Genomic DNA, 7,710 nt, shown 5'->3' with positions numbered 1-7,710 from the left:
CACGCTGGGAAGCGGATGCGGTCTGGGCAGGCGGCGGCAGCGCTGCCGGAGCCCTGCGGCAGACCGGCCGAGGTAGGACGGAGGAGAGCCACGCTTTTCCCTCTCCTACCTCTAACGTTGCTCTCTCTCGGCTCGGAGGTAAGATGACTCTATATTGTGTTTATTCTCTCCGGGTAACCCAGGTCCCAGGGGCATGCTTCTGTATTAATGAGGGCGGCGGCTCGGGGCTGTGTCTCGCATCGTTATACTCAAATCAAGCCGGAGTTTAACGTCGGCATCTGCCGCTTTACACTTTCAGTCACATTCTTTGTAAACTTCTCCTGGGGGGCTGGGGGAGGAGAGAGACAAGGAGGGAAAAAACCCGACCCCAGGTGAGACCGTGCTGTTCAGACGACAGAGACTCTCGCTCTCGTTCAGCCGGGCTTTGTGCCGGCCGGGAAGATTAAAGCACCTTCCACTGACGTAGAGCATCGCGCATCTCCTGCACTTGAACCGCTTTAATAGGCAGTTTTGATTTACCCAAAACATTAACGGAACTGTTATTCTAATAAAGGTAAACTAGAAAACACACTTGCCTCTCCGCTCACTTGGGCTTTGTTTATGTGCTTAAAACGCCACCGTGAGGCGAGCGCAAATAAAGCAGCCCCCCCGCCTGCCAAGGAGCTCTCGGATTAGCACTTCGCAAAGCAAAACAAACAGCGTTAGCGGCAGCGCGAAGCTCATCGAAGAATCCGCTGCCGGCGGGCGCGGGGTCGGCGGCTGCGCCGCGGGAACGCCGCCCGGCAGCCTCCCCCGCCGGGGGCCCTGGGGCGAGCACAGGCACGCTCTCTTTCGCTCGCTCTCGTGGGCGAGGGAAAGGAGGGTAGAATTTACGGCGAATTTAGGGAGATGGGAGTACACAAAGAAGAAACCCAGCAACAGCGTTTTCCTTAACCGTCTGCCCCGCGTCCCTCTTCTTCCTTTGCCTTTCTCACCAGCGCCCAGCGCGCCCTTCTCGTCCCCGCGGTGGGTGAGGAAAGCGCCTCGGCCCCTCGCCCCCGCCGGCACCGCTCCCTGCGAAACGCCTCCGGCCTCCCTCCTCAAAGGCACTTTCCTCTCGGAGCGTGTGCCAGGGAGTTCGTCGAACTCCTCTGCCCATCTTCGCTCTACCTCCTTCCCCGGCCAAAATCAGGCCAGTTGCACTGCCCAGGCTTGCCTGGACAGTTTTCCTTCTCAAGTCTTTTGGGTGATTTCAAGTCAGAGGCTGGGTTTATAGTTTATAATCAACACTTGCTTTATTTTTTCAAGGGAAGGGGAATGGAAAAAAGAAAAAAAATACTAGGCTGTTATGACCCGTGAACAGTACCTGGGGTGACGCTGCTCAAGGTTGTGGGCAAGACTCAGCACAGTGAGTGTCTCAGGCACGCTCCAGGCGCAAGAGAGCTGTAGGAACGGATCAGCTTTAGGAGACAGATCCTGCTCTATAGGGGCACAATGCATCACAATACATTGCAGTTCTTAGCCCTACTTCCACGAAAAGCCCTAAACCAGGAAGGGGTCCTCTCGTGGGACTTTTAGCAGCTGGTGGGATTGATGCTTTCCTCCAGCTACCAGAAAGCATTCATCACACCATGGCACCCTGGCACCCAGCGAAGTTGCAGTCACCAAACTCTTAGCTAGAAGTTGCACTGGCAGAGTAAGCTCTGCAAATGAATCGTGAGAACACTAATAACAAGCTCCAAAAAAATGGCAATTACATTCAGCTGTAATGAGAAATCACATTAAGATTGAATACCTGATACTTCACAGGTATAGAGTAAAAAAAGATAGACAGTAGCGTGACTGTGGAAGGTGCAAACATTTCCACTGAAATGCTCCTCCTATTCTGGGTATTTCACCTAACAGCTGGATTTGCCTACCTGTCATCTTAATAATTTTTCTACTCCCATCTCTGTATAATAGGATGACCATAAAACAGTTAACATATAAAAAAGCAGTTCGAGATTAACAATGATTTTAAACATACTTTTTCAGAAGCAACCCAAAGCCATGCAAGAGACGCTTACAGCAATCACCACTGTCACACTAAGGCATCTCTTCCTTGGGCATACACCTGTGTGGCCTTAACGTATTATACCGATATTCCCAGCTTCAGCTTCAGCTGGGAATAGCTGAGCACGTCTTGTGAACGAGGAAGGATGGAAAGATATATTGGCATATCTATACCCACAAGCACATTTGAGGAGCTGGGAGGGGACACATGCTAGAAGACCCCCTTATAACCCACAGTAGTCCTATTTTATATTACAGCCCAGAGTAAATTGTAGGTCAGTGATATAAACGTGAAAGTTGCTGAGTATTTTTCCCTAGAATCTCAATCACAGAAAAACCTTTGCTAAACATGATTACTGCAATGACCATTGGACGGGTTTATCAGCACGCCACGATGCTTTTCTTTTTTCACTGGCAATGTCCCATTCTGACAGCACATGCTGGAATTCAACAGACTATGTATAGACTTTATATTATAAACTGATGGAATATACAGTGTTATTTTTGTTTCATACCCCCCCCCCAAAAAAAAAAAAAAAACCAACCAAAATCCCAAAAACAAACCATAATCACAAAAACAAAGCACAATTTTTAAAGTTCCTGACCTAACTACCATTCTACAAACAAGATACTATGTAAAAACCCCCAAAACCCTGAAGGCTAGAATAAATATACAAAGCTGTCTTTGACCTGAGGACTGGCCCACGTTGCAAATAAATATATTGCCACTAAGCCACATATATATGTGCCACATGAACAGAAATAAAAGGAATCCTCGAGATAGGCCAATGATTTTGTATTTTATATTACTAACTGCCGTGCACTTATAAATTGCACTGGTTTTAAGATGTTCCTGTGGGTTTGTGACAATATGGCCTAATCTTGTAGGCTCGTGTTATTGTCAATTGTTTCACCCAGAAGCTCAAGTCTTGTGTATGTAAAGTGCATGCTTCTCATTAAGAGGATCAAAATGATGATGCTGGAAAGGATAAGCTGTTTAGAAAATATCAAGAAAAAAAGGTGGAAATGTCTACAAAGAAATTTTGGGGTACAAAGTTGTTTCAGATTGTCCCATTTTGCCTGGAGCTTATAAATATCATGGCATATTGAATGGGTGGTATGGCTGTCTCCTCCCTTTGATCACCTCTTGGAACACTTTACATTTTCTAACCAAAATACGCAGTAGTAACTTCTTGCAACAAAGTTGACTAAGAAGCAAATCACTGTATAAATCTTTCAAAACATTTAAATATAGCTTACTAAACTGGGAACATTGGGTAGAAACTGCTGAAAGTATTCAGACTGTTAGAAACTAAAATGTGACATGATCTCAACATATTTGAGCATTCAATTATATGAAACGTTTTTCCAACGTAATATCAAATTTAAGACTGAAGTAAAGTAAATGTGATTTGACTGCTTCGGAATCTTCCTAAGACAAATGACTGAAAGATCAAGGTGTTTTATTTCCTATTTGAATCAATAATCAATAAGCCTTATACAGAAGAATCACGCATTTTTAATATAAAACACACTTTTTTAATAAGTGCAAGTTAGACCGAATAAAATAACTATGTTTTGAGAGCAAAACTCACTATTTTTTAAGTCATTGCAATCTATATAATTATGAAGTAACTTGAATAAGGCATCTTACATTGGTCCTAAATTTTTTACTCAAGTAAAACACTCATTGATTCTAATGTGAGTGTTGCCTGAGTAATAAGAGTTCCCTGTCAAACTGTTAAAATCAGCTAACTTCTAAAAGCCTGCAGATTGATGGAATAGCGTGATTATACTAAAGGTATGTATTTAATATGGAAAAAAAAAATCAAGTTACCAGGCAAAGCTTTTTAACATTTACAATAAAAGAAGGCAGTAATATAAGTAGATATTTTTAGGGGGGTTATAATTCTGTGCCTGGTCACGCAAACACTTATGCTTGTGACTTTATTTATGTAAGTCATGCCAGTGAATCAGCACTCTCATGTCAGAAGCATTTGAGGTTTAGCATCTAGGACAATAGAAATAGGAATAAATTGGCTTTAAATATTCCACTAGCAAAACAAGACTATTTGTATATCAATTGCAGTGGATTACACTGTAAGAGTTATTTTGGAATGTTGTATTTAAAAGTTTGTGACTGATGATACACATTTTCTTTGTTTTGATTAAGCTCCTCATCAACATTACGTAGCAGAGTTAGATTTTCAAAAATGTTCTCATAAAAATTAGAACTCCTTTACAAAAAAGTCAACATCAAACAAACGAAAAACAGACATACACATTTTTCTCTCTTTTTTTTTTTAAATGAGGTATTGAAAGCTTAATGCATAAGAATATATTTAGTAAATAAATGTTGATGCTGAGGTCCGCGTAACAATTCTTTTATCAAGTTCTAGAAGTAAATATTGAAAAGCAGCAATAACAACATGAATAGGCAACAGTACCCTTCAATTATTATTTAATTAACAAAACGGAGAATTCTAAATTATTTTAAAACTATAACCAAGCTGGAGAAACTAGTTAAGCAGACTTTGATTTCAAACACACTGAAATCAAAAGACGAAAGCTACGGAAACATTCAAACTCTAACTGAAAAAAAAAAGTATCTTTTCCCAATGAAGCAGATTTGGCAAAATATGTACAAAAAGATTTATTCCTGTTTAAGAAATATAAAACATGAAATAGTTTTAAATCATGAATGTTCCTTTTGTGTGTGCAAGAAGCAAAAAGTCAAATGTTACAAATCCAGGACCATAATACAATATAAAAAAAAAGCTTTAAAGGTAGGAAATGTAACATGAATAGATTTATTTCTCCTGTATAATGCAGCTACTGTGTGTTATGAATGCTACCTTAAAAAAATCATTGCCAGACACACTCAACTGACATTAATGACTTGATTATTAGAACAGAAAAGCTAACCAAAATAAAGGCAGTGTTTTTTAAAAAAATAATAATTGTATTGCAGGAATATAAAATTTCTTTATTTTTGCTGTTATAGGACAGAATGAACACATACTCTTGTTTTCTTACTGCATATGTATGATACAATACCTAATCCGATAGTTTATACATGAAAGAAAATACTGAGCAGATCCTAATGAGAAAAAAAAGTAGATTTTCAACACATTTTACACAGTAATCAATAATTACATAGTATATTTTGTTTAAATTTACTGAGTTGCCCCACAGACTAGAATATGCAAGACCTTTCAAACTGAGACTTGGAACAAGCTGTTTGTAAGTAAATAAAAACTATCAATATTAAAAACAAAACAAAAAAGGAAAGGGAAAAAAAAAAAGAAAAACCACAGCCTAGAGAAGCTATCTGCAGTGAGAATGGAGAAGCATCTAGAGCTATCCTTTCTGATAGGATTAAGGAATGCTACAAAAGAAGCATTTAAATCTCTAGTTTTCCCTGACAATTAACAATGAAAAGCAGATGTTTACAAAGCTATTTTACATGCTCGTTTATAAGATGCTAAAAGATGGTTTGTGGATGGTAAGAAGGAAGAGCTGGATAACTGCTTGTCTGGTGTATATTTAAAAGCATTTTCATTGGCTCAGTTATTGTTAATAATGAAAGAAACACTTTGTGCTGTATGGCTGCGACTATAGAAAACTGCCGTCATAAAGTCCTCAACAAACTCTTAAGATGCAATTTACAAAGATAATAATAACACAGAATTATTTCACTTCTCTGAATGCTACACATTTGCATACCAGGACTGTGTACAATATACTCATAATGCACATTCATAACAACAAGGACTTCTTAACATTGCAACAGCACAAGATCTGTGCATTAAAAATCTACAGTTCCAAGTTTTCCTTTTTGGTGGGAAGCCATTTGTATAAACCAGATGCTCTGCATCTACACAGGGTAAGCCCATGTTCAGTTCCACACCTTTATTAAATGGAATCATATCAAGAGAATTATGAAACAGTGGGAGGTAACGACAATATTAACAAATTCCCTCTCATATAGAAACACAGCAAATTAACTTTTCACACAAATTTAAGAAGTCTGGTCTATAACTGTGAGTCAGGAGATGTGGGTTCTATTCCTGGCTGTGCTACAAACCTACAGAGTGTTTTTGAACAAGTCACTTACACCAAGTCACTTGAGTAGAAAAAATTCAAAGAATGCATGCCTCAAGCTCAATTTAGACAGATCCGTATCTGCTTGTATTGGATGCATGCGAATGTAGGCATATGTCTCTGAAAAGCTGGGGCCTACCCTTTGTGGACTTTTCATCTTCTTATCCTATTTCTCTACATGGAGAGAGACTGTTGGGAGACTTAATTCATAAAAGACTCCTCACGTATCAATTATATTTATGCGTAATGAGATTACCATTAAAAGTCCCAGCCCTGCAAAGACTGATATGCACGTTTCACTTCACACTTTTGTAGTAGTCCAATTTACTCTAATAGAATTATTCACTCTGTATAATTCTAGGCATATAAACTTCTGCAGTATCAGGAACTAAAGTTAATGGAACAGATAATGTGTAAAAATACTCATACAAGTTAGTAATGAGGTTCAGGCTTCACATTCTTAAAGTCCTACATCACATTCAATAGAAGGTTTTTTTAAATATTGCTATTATAATGTTCTGGTACAAGGAAGAGGATGCGTAGCCGCCTTGACATTAAAAAATTTTGCTAACTTATAATATCTACATTTTCAAAACAAACAACAACCTCTTTGCGATGTGTAAAATAATTGCAAACTTCAGTTATAATCATAAAAGATACTCATAAATCACCTGTGTGTTGCCACCATCCAAGCTGGTTTTGGTTTTTACCTCAGACACTGAATAAATTCTAATTTCTGTTAATGCTTATGCTATTCCTACTACTTATTAAGTTGTGAATGAATGTATTACACTAAAGTACAAAAATATTTAATTCATATTAGTTGGCCAGATTTCATTTCTTCGATGGACTCTTCAGCAACTCAGACTTCCCATCTACAGGCTAGTCTCTTGGACTAAAATTATGCTACATACATAATGATATGCAAAGTAGGTCAAGTTTCCAACTTGCAGCTACAGCCATACTTAACTTCACCCAAATGGATACTGCTCACATGGTTAAAACTAAACATGCATATAAATGTTTATAGAATTGGGGCTGAAAGTAGCAAACAGTCATCCTGATTTGGATGGATTTTACCATAACACAAATTATTTACATAGAAATCTAACAGCAAGGCATAACTGAAAATATTTCGTATACCTTTCAAAACACACCATGGGGAAAATCGCTTCCAAGCAGCTGTTATTGGTAGAGCAGATAGGGACAAAAGGAGGAAAGAACTTCTCCCTCAGTCTGTAATAGCCTGCACTGGTATTGCACGAATGCCAAGTACCAAACCAGCTAATACAATGCAGCTCACAACTGCCTATTTTTCTAGTACCACGTTCCTCAGCCCAGAGACACAAAAGGTATCCTCCCTTCTCCCTCCCCTTCTTCCCACAGAAATTATACTCCTGGCTGGGTCCTTGAATGCTGGCCTGCCACAACCACAGAGGAGGGGACAAAATTTGCCTCTGTCTCAGTATTTTGCCGTTATTTTAATTTGATGGCATTTTAATAATATGGAATGGTTAGCTTTCTCAGACTACCATCTGAAATGTCTGTGACTAAGGCTTCTGTTCTGTGGGTTTT

Source organism: Aptenodytes forsteri, unplaced genomic scaffold (genome assembly GCF_000699145.1).
Source record: "Aptenodytes forsteri isolate BGI_AS27 unplaced genomic scaffold, ASM69914v1 Scaffold8, whole genome shotgun sequence".
In the NCBI taxonomy this organism is placed as follows: domain Eukaryota; kingdom Metazoa; phylum Chordata; class Aves; order Sphenisciformes; family Spheniscidae; genus Aptenodytes; species Aptenodytes forsteri.
The sequence above is the reverse complement of the archived record's forward strand: the minus strand, read 5'-3'. Positions refer to the sequence as shown.